The sequence below is a fragment of the Octodon degus genome, unplaced genomic scaffold (genome assembly GCF_000260255.1).
Source record: "Octodon degus isolate 3935 unplaced genomic scaffold, OctDeg1.0 scaffold00111, whole genome shotgun sequence".
NCBI lineage: Eukaryota > Metazoa > Chordata > Mammalia > Rodentia > Octodontidae > Octodon > Octodon degus.
Genome location: NW_004524687.1, coordinates 8,544,221 through 8,553,685, shown reverse-complemented (window position 1 = coordinate 8,553,685; position 9,465 = coordinate 8,544,221). Strand labels below are relative to the sequence as shown.

Below are 9,465 nucleotides of genomic sequence, written 5' to 3'. Positions count from 1 at the left end.
GATACATGGCTTGAAAATTCTCATTTTAAAATAGAATAGTTTTCAGCAACATTAAATTTTAATTAGGACTCTTCACTGCATTTCATTATGAGGTTATTCTGTAATTACTCAGCAGGTCCTGCTGTTTACTAATGCAGAAGTGACAGCACATAATACTACTAAATTATTGCCACATTGCTGGAAAAGACAATTAGAAAATGTGGAACAGATAAAGGCATTGTTTGAAAGGCCTCAGGGGAAAACACAGCCGCAGAACATCATTCTTATTGTCTTCAATCACCTTTTCCATGTCCTCTAGGACAACATGTAGTATGTAGATGTTGCTTACTGGAGGTTAAGTGGTCTACAGAATGATGCTTGCTGGAATTTTCACATTTTGCATAAAAGGGTTTTTTGTTGTTGTTGTTTTACAGTGATAGGTATGAAGTGAAATCTGTTAGACACACTGTAGTTCTAAATTGCTCAGATGCATTATATGTGGGGAGAAAAAACCCCTCATATAACTACTGCAAATTGAGGTTTTTGAGAAGCTTTATGCCTTTTAATTGTTTTATTTCCCTCTAATTAAAGTATATGTATTGTATTATGAGCAGAAAACATAATGGAGTTCGAAAGCTCTGTCAGATGTATCCTGATCCTTACAACACGGTAGGGCTGTGTACGCTGTAATGTTTATATATGTTTAAGCACCCTGGAATTCTTTTTTTCTCTTTAAATTTTCTTTTGTGCGGACTTATATTTTTGTTGCTAATTTGACTCCCTAGCACCTTCTCTTATGCCCAAGATTTCCTCTGTATACTCAGAGTAAATTAAGGCAATGATCCTGATAATTTAGGCAAAAGTGTTTTAACCAAGAATTGAAGAAAACTAGTGTGATTATGTGTGCATGTGTGTGTGCCCGTGTATGTGTGCCCGTGTGTGTGTGTGTGTGTGTGTGTGTGTGTGTGTGTGTGTGTGTGTGGGTAGTTGTTCAGGGTATCAGAAGGAAGGGATGAGACGTCTACGGAATGGATTGCCTTGTTAGATCACTTTTTTGCACTAGAGTGAGTAAGACAGCTAGCACTCTTGCCTTGGTCTGATCTTAGAGGGCAAAGCGCTCAGGCTTTCTCCTGTAAGGGTAAGGTTAGCTGTAGATGCTTTGTGCTTGCCTTAGTGGGGTAGGGTTGCCATACTAGCATACCACAGACTGAATGGCTTAAGTAACAAATTTACTGCTCATAGCTGTTGAGCAGTAATTTTTTTTTTTTTTTTTTTTCGGAACCCAGAAGCCTCTCTCCTGGCTTGTAGATGGCTGTTTCTCATGGTGTCCTCACAGGGTCTTTGTGTGAGACCATCCCCAGTGCCTCTTCATGAACCCAAATGTCCTCATCTTAAGGCTATCCATCAATTTTTTCCTGAGGGCCAACTCTAATGGCCTCATTAGCTTAATGACTTCTTAAAGCCTTCTCTAAAAATACAGTTACATTCTGAGGTACTAGAAATTAGAGCCTCATATGAATTTAGGGGAATGCAGTTTGGCCATTAAAATACTTTTTATCAGGTTGAGGAAGTATCATTTTACCTTAGTTTGCTAAGAATTTTTCTCATGAATTAATTTGAATGGAATTAATTTTATTGAATTTTTGTCAAGTGACTTTTTGCATAATTTGATAGGATCATGTTTTTTTTTTCATTTTGTAATTTGGATCACATTGACTGATTTTTGTGTATTGAATTAGTATGTTATTTTTTACATATTGCTGGATATAGCTTGCTAATATTTTGTTCACTACTGTTAAAATATTTACAAGGTCTATTATTTTATTGCAGTGTCTTTACCTGGTTTTAGTATTATAGTGGTACTAGTGTCATAAGATGAGTTCAAAAATAATCCCTCTTCTAATTTCTAGAAAAAGTTAAAGAATTTATACTATGTAGTATTTACATTAAACTCTATAATTTTTTGGTAGAATTCATCAGGGAAAATCTCTGAGCCGGAAGGCTTCTTTTTTACAAAACAATTTCAAGTTCTAATTCATTTACAGGTTATCTACTTTACCTTGAGGGAATTTTGGTAGTTTGTAGCTTTGGCAAAAGGGTTTTTTGGGGGCTGGAGAGATAGCTCAGTAGGATAAGCACTTGCCTGGAAAGCTCAAGGACCTGAGTTCAATCCCCGGTTCCAAAAAAAAAAAGAGAGGGGGAGTTCTCTGTTCCATTTGAGCTGTTGAATCTATGTGTGCAAATTGTTTGTAAGTCTTTTTATTATTCTTTAATTTCTACAGAATCTGAAATAATTATCACCTTTTTTCCCCCTGACATTTGTAATTTTGGACTTCTCTGTTGCTAGTCTTGCTTATCTAATTTATTGATCTTTGTTGGTGTTGTTAGACACATAGATTTTATTGATCTTTTCAAAAAACTACTGTTTCATTGATTTTCCTCTAATGTTTTTCTGTTTTCAATTTTGCTGGTTGCTGCTTTTATCTTTATTATCTTCTTCCTTCTACTTGCATTGGATTAATTTTGTTCCAGGTGCAATCTTGGGTTATAATTGAAGACTTTACCAATCTGAGCATTTAGAACTTTAAGCTGCCTACAGGTAATGCTTTAATTTCATCTCACAATTTTGAAATGATGTGCTTTTATTTTCATTCCATCGAAAACATTTTCTAATTTCTGTTGGTAATGACTCTGTTACCCATGAACTATTTAAAGTGTATTGTCTAATTTTCAAGTGTTATAGATTTTCCAGTTATCTTTCTGTTACTGATTTCTATCTTCATTCCAGTTTTTTTTTAAAAAAATACAAAATGGTAATAGAAAAAACAGCATTAGAAACAATTCAAAATTTCACTAAGGGCCGGCCAATTAGCTCAGTGGATTAAAGCACCTACAAGCAGATGTATGGGTTGGGGGTTCCATCCCTGGGCCTGCCTTGCTGGCCCCGCCCCCCAGGGTGCACTGAGATGGCAGTTGAGGTTGGGCGTGCTGGTATATCCCTGTAGTCCCAGCTCTTGGGAGGCTGTAAACAGGCCGATCACTACTAGTCCAATCTAGTAGTGAGACCCTGAACACCCTGTAGACAAAACAAAACAAAACAAAACAAAAAAACAACAAAATTTCACTAAACAAAGTTAATTCCATTGTAATTAGTGAATTTAGCATGATTCAAATGCTTGAAACATTAAAGCTTGTTTTATGAACCACTATATAGTCTTGGAGAATGTTTCATAAATATTTAAAAGGAATGAACAGTCTGTTCTTGAAGGCAACAGTCTATAAATTTCAGTTAGATTTACTTGGTTGACTTAGTTGGTATTTTTAAATTCTGTGCACTTGTTGATTTTCTATCTACTAGTTTTATTGATTAATGAAAGAGGAAGAGCCGAGATATACCTTAGAAGAGCAGCACTTATCTGGTAAGCACAAGGCCTGAGTTTGATTTCTGGTACCAAGCACAAACAAACACATGAAAGAGGAGTATAGAAGTCTTCAGGTATAGTTTTGAATGAATCTACTTCTTCATTAGTTGCTTCAGTCTTTATTCCTGATAATTTTATTTTTGCTAAGATTTACTTTGACTGTTAACATAGTCTTATCAGCTTTCATTTGATTAGTGTTTGCATGGCATATCCATTCCATTATTGTACTTTAAATGGTCTATATTATAGTTGAACTGAACTTCATACAGGCAGCCTATTATTTCATATTTTATTAATTTCTAAATCTGTTTCTATCCATTCTGGTTGATGTATTCAGGACATTTGCAATTAATTTAGTATTTAATTTTTGATATATTTATATGTAGGTCTGTCATTTTATTATTTGTGTTGTGGTTTTTCCTCCTGATTTTTATTTGTGCTTTCGGCTTCTTTCTTTCTTTCTTTCTTTCTTTCTTTCTTTCTTTCTTTCTTCCTTCCTTCCTTCCTTTCTTTCTTTCTTTCTTTCTTCCTTCCTTTCTTTCTTTCTTTCTTTCTTTCTTTCTTTCTTTCTTTCTTTCTTTCTTTTCCATCAGCTTTTTTCTTAGAGTTCTTATTTTATTTGTCAATCTGTGTATTGAAGAATGAGAGATTGAACCCAGGGCCTCTGCACTGAGTTACAAAGCTAGTCATTTTTATGCTTTTTTAAAAAAATATATTTTGAGACAGGGTCTCTCTAAATTACCCAGCCTGGACCCAAACTTGTGATCTACCTTAGCTCCCCAGAGTTCTGGGATTATAGGTATGCATTACTGCACCTGATCGTTTAAGGACTGTTTGAACAAATTTTGTTATTGTTTTTAAATTATCCATTGTCTTTATAGTTTTTGTATAAGTTTGAGTGTTTTCTTTTTATCGTTTATGTATTTGGTACAGGGTCTCACTATGTAGCTTGGACTTGTAGTGATCCTCCTGTTTTCAGCCACCCCAGTGCTGGGATTACAGGTGAGGGCCACCATGTCTGGACTCTGTGGCTGGCTTAGTGCACCCTGGGGCTGGGGTTAGTGTGGCACGCTAGGAGATTTTTTTGTGTGTAGTACAAAAAAAGATTAAGAGTACTGTTGAATTCCTTATCAAAAAATGCTTATTTCTAGAAGTATTTCAGATTTTTTTTTTTTTTTTAGTTCAGAATATTTGGATATATACACTGAGATATGTTAGGATGAAACCTAAAATTAAACATGAAATTAATTTATTTTAAATGTATTCCTTACACATACAGCCTGAGTATATGGGGCTGAAGAGATGGCTCAATGGAATAAGCACTTCCCTGGCAAGTGCAAAGGCCTGAGTTCAATCCCCGGTTCTGCCAAAAGAAACAACAACAACAACAACAACAACAACAACAACAACAACAACAAAAACCTATTAGGAATGATGAGGCTACTAGTATGGACTACAGTCTGAGTATAAGTGCACACAATATTTTCAGTGTACCTGCATCTTGACTGTGACTTGTCACATGAGCTCAGGAGTAGAAATTTTCAGTTTTTCTATCAAGCTGGTGCTCAAAAATTTTCGGATTTTGCAACACTTCTAATTTACTTTCGCATGTTTCTTTGTAATAGTTATATGGGTCACAATACATCTATATAACTTGTTACATTCTGCTTAGAATAAACATCTTACCACTTCTAATGTGTGTAGTAAAAGACTAACTCCGTAGGCTTGAGATGTTCAAATCTGTGTACACTGCATGGGTAATAATTTGGGATGGAACTGAGCCCAGCAGTCCCCAGCTTTTATATGGCTCCTTTCTGGTTCTGTCTACTTCCTTGACCCCACCTTTATTTTATATCACCATCTGCCACATAATTCTCGTAATTGCACTCACATCTTGGGCCAAGCGGCTCGAGGGGAGAGGGGTGGAGGCCAGAAAGGAGGCAGGAGCAGGAACTTCTCTGTCCTCTCGGAAGCACAGCTTCTCTTATGCCAGAAGGAAGCTTTCATCTCTCCAAGTTCTAAGCGCCTGGTCCCTGCTGTTGTTATCCTTAGGGAGCACCATTTTCCCCTCACTACCACCAACAGGAGGCTCCTGGGGGGATGGGACAGGATAGAGCATGATTTTAAAAGAGAAAAAAGTGGGGGACTTCTCCCACTCTGCCTGAGTATTAGGGTCTTTAGTTTCATCCCCACAGGGCTTTCCCTGGAATCGTCTCTGTTCACTTCCATGTCCCACTTGTGGGATTTGGCCTCCTTCTGGACAAAGACTGACAGACACCTGTGGGACAACAGGTGCTCATTTCCTTGTACCCTTACTGCTTTTTCAGTCCTTCAAATTCTGGTCTTCCTTCCCAGTCTGCCTGCTATTATTTACTTTCCATAGTCCTCATAGCTGCTCTAGGCCCTTTTTCCAGTTTTGTATCTACTGTGTGTGTGTGAGACAGAGTGGTCTGAGCTTGTACATTTTTATCTAATGTGAGAACTGGAACTCTCATATTAACTCTTTCATTCCATCTATGAGGTTCCAGGGCAGATCATTTATTGTCATAGCATTCTTGGTTGTAAATGTATGAAATCCTTATAACCCATCAACTCCACTATAAGGTCATAGAAGACTAAGGTGTTAGAGAAGAAACCAGAAAGGAGGCAGCACTTGCCCTCCCTCTGCTACATTTCCAATCCTACCAATACCTGCTGCTGATGCTTTCTGGGAGACTATTGTGAATCTTGTGTTATCAAAAGATCTCAGGCAAAATGGAGAAGTTGGCTAAATGCATCCTGGGTAACCCAGCCTTTCCTTTCCACAGCCTTTGCTCTTCCCCATGACTCTGTGACACGTTGTACCAAAGGGTGCCTGCATTCTTTTACTCCTGGAATGGGTAAATCAAGTCCAATCACATGCTTCAACTATGTTTAGAGGGTTGTGTTGAGAGGGTTGTAATGCCCGATTTCAGAGGGAAATCATTCTGAGCTCCATCAGCAATATCTATTACACCCTTGGTAAAGGTGGCAGGCCTTTTGTGTCATTTTTTCTAACCCTCTGTCTTGGCTCAAAGTAAAATCTTACTATAGGAAGATCTGATATTATCAGGTACAGTGTTTTTAAAGAGCAAATTCTTTTTTTTTAATGTATTTAGTACAGGGTCTGCAGGGTCTCACTATATAGATTGGACTCATAGTGATCCTCCTGTTTTCAGCCTCCCAAGCACTGGGATTAAAGGCATGTGCCACCATGCCCAGTCTCAGCGTGCCTTGGGGGCGGGGCTGGCCTGGCATGCCAGGAATGAACCCTGGCCCCTGTGTCTGCCTAAGCAGGCGCTTTAATCCCCTGAGCTATCTGGCTTGCCCTTTTTTTTTTTAATTTAAAAAACAAATTTAATTTGCTTCCTTTACCCCATATCCTTTCTACTATCATTCTACTTTATAACCATGGAATAATGTTTTAATTATCCGTTAAAGGAATTACTGGGGTCAGTGTGCTCATAGAAGAAACCTTTTTTGTGGTAATGTCTTATTATGCTGCCAAGATTGGCTTCAAACTCATGATTTTGCCTCAGCCTCCCAACTGGCTGAAATTATAAGCATGTACCACTGCATCTGGCTGTGAGGAATTATTGGGGAGAATAAAGCAATGGATGGATGTTGGTAGACAGACATTCCCAGAATCCTGTCATTCTTTCTCATATACCTTGTAAGGTCACTTATAGGCCATTTTTGTATAATAACATGAAGTCTTTCCCTGATTAAAAGAGAAGATAGACTGGCTCAAAGGACAGGGCAGGCAAGTGACATGATGCTGGTCATTAGGTTGGGTTTCAAACCAGGGTTAGTTGGCACTATTCTTTTCTTCTACAAAATATCACTCCATTGACAAGGCCCCATTATACAAGAAAAACCTATAAAACTCTTTTGAAGCCCACATTCTTCATTTTAAGTCCCGTTATCAGTGTTTCACTTACTTTCTGAGACATAGTCTTGCTAAATTGTCCAGCCTGAGCTGGAACTTGGATCCTCTTGCTTAGCCTGTCAGGATGCTGAGGATGACAGACATATGCCACCACACCCAGAAGGTAAGTGTACATGACAGGGATACCCCAATGGACCTGGACTTGCATAGGCAAGTCATCTTAGAAGAGTGATTAGGGCTACAGATTGTGAAATGACACTCACTTGGCTTTGACTCTTTAATTTACAACATGTGAAACTGAGTCCCTTGTTACTGCTCTGAGTTTGTTTTGTTATCTTCAAAACAGCATAATGTTTACCCACTTCCTTTTCTGGGTAATTGTGGAGGTGAACTGATATTATCTGAAGAAGAAATGCCTGAGGTGTATTGTGGGGACTGGGCAGATGCTAAATCTTTGTTATTGTTAGATCGTGTTGAGGATGTCAAACCATCACTTCTTATCTTGGTTCTTCAGTCTAGTAGGGTAGAATCAGGCTGAGAGTTATGGGTGGCCTCTGGGATTAAATGTCTTGACCCTTCATGAGCTGATAAATTGTGTTCTTCATGCTGAAGAATTTAGAATGAAGTCAAGATTTAGTCCCTCAAGTCAAGATTTTTTGTTTTGTTTTGTTTTTGAGACAGGGTCTCAGTGTAATGCAAGCTGGCCTTAAGTCACTATGTATCCCTGCTTTAGCCTCCTAAGGACTGGCATACAGGTGTGCACCACTACGTCTGGCCTCAAATCAAGTTTTATCAGAGATAATAATAATCTACTTTTTTTTAGCAACTATTATGGAATTTAGAACAAGTTTTACTTGTGAATTTCTTGCTTTAAAGCACAGAAGTTCACATGAGCAAATGCTTATATTTCAGGAAAATTCTTGGAGGGACTTCAATTGACACATGTAAATGTGGTGGTTCAGTTTGCATTTAAATAGGCAGCCTAAATAGTTCCTTTTAATTGGGCTTTATTTCTCTCTCATAACACTAAAAATTGATCTTTTTGATAAAACCAGTGTCTAGCAGGGTTCCACCTTAAGAGATGCATGCAGCTGTTCTTTTACTTCTCCCACTTGGTGTGGTGATAGCCTCAGTAGAGCAAGGCAGATGTGAACAACAGAAATAATATATTTTTAAAATGTGCTTCTGCAAAGGATTGATCAGTGATTTAACGAAGACTGGCAACAGCATGACATCCTTTCCATGAATGTCCAAGTCTGCTCAGAAGTTCTCCCCTCGCCAAAAGCACGAAATTCCCCTCGGCTTTCTCCCAAGGACTGCAGCGACTATCTTAAAATGCACCACAGGAGTGGATTTTCTTTGCCTTTCCTCATTCTTCCTCAGGATAGGGAGGTTCCCTGAAAAAGATCCTTTGTAGAAGCTCCTGGCTGCTTCCTTTCTCCTCTTTCTTCATAAATCCTGAGTTCTTGGAAGAACCTCTTTCTAAATCCACTGATGTCCCCAAGTTGACATTGGCTCCCATGAGTCCTTGCTGTCTTCTCATCCTTTCAAGAGCTTCATTTAGGTACTTTCCAATGCTTTGACCCGAGCAGCCATTCTTATCATTCATGAGGCTGAATGTTCTTCATATTTGATATTAGTATTTTTTCTTTCATTAATTTTTCTTTTACTTTTCTTTTTGGTGTTGGGTGTTAAGCCCATCTAAGCGTATGCTCTAGCACTAAGCTACATGCTCAGTATTTTCTTCGAAATCTCTTATAGACTTTTGTTTTTGTTTTTGTTTTTTTTTTTTGAATTCCCATTTATTTTTGGCTCTTGGGGCAATGTCTCTTTTCAATATGAAAAAAAGCAGTTAAGTTCAACACAAAATAGAAATCCAAGTATAGGACAGGACAAAGTCAAGGGTGAGGCGATAGCAAGAGATGACATACTGCAAAGAGGGCATCTCCTGTCCTGGGCAGTGACCAGAACACAGAGGCGGGCGGGCATGCACCTGGGACAGTGGCAGCTACCCTGTGAAGGGAGAGGCTCGCTCTGGGCCTTGTGAAGCTAATACTGTTTACTGTCCCATGAAGCGGAGTGTAGAAATGCCTGGAGATGAGCGGGAAAGCCTGGACTCCCCTTTCCCAACAGCCCCCACCTGGGAAGCCCCACCCT

General features: G+C 38.5%; 1 pseudogene; it reads right to left on the bottom strand.

Annotated features, from left to right (window-relative positions):
- Positions 1 to 9,367: 9,367 nt before the first annotated feature.
- Positions 9,368 to 9,465, bottom strand: part of LOC101565271 — a 1,916-nt pseudogene continuing 1,818 nt past the window's right edge.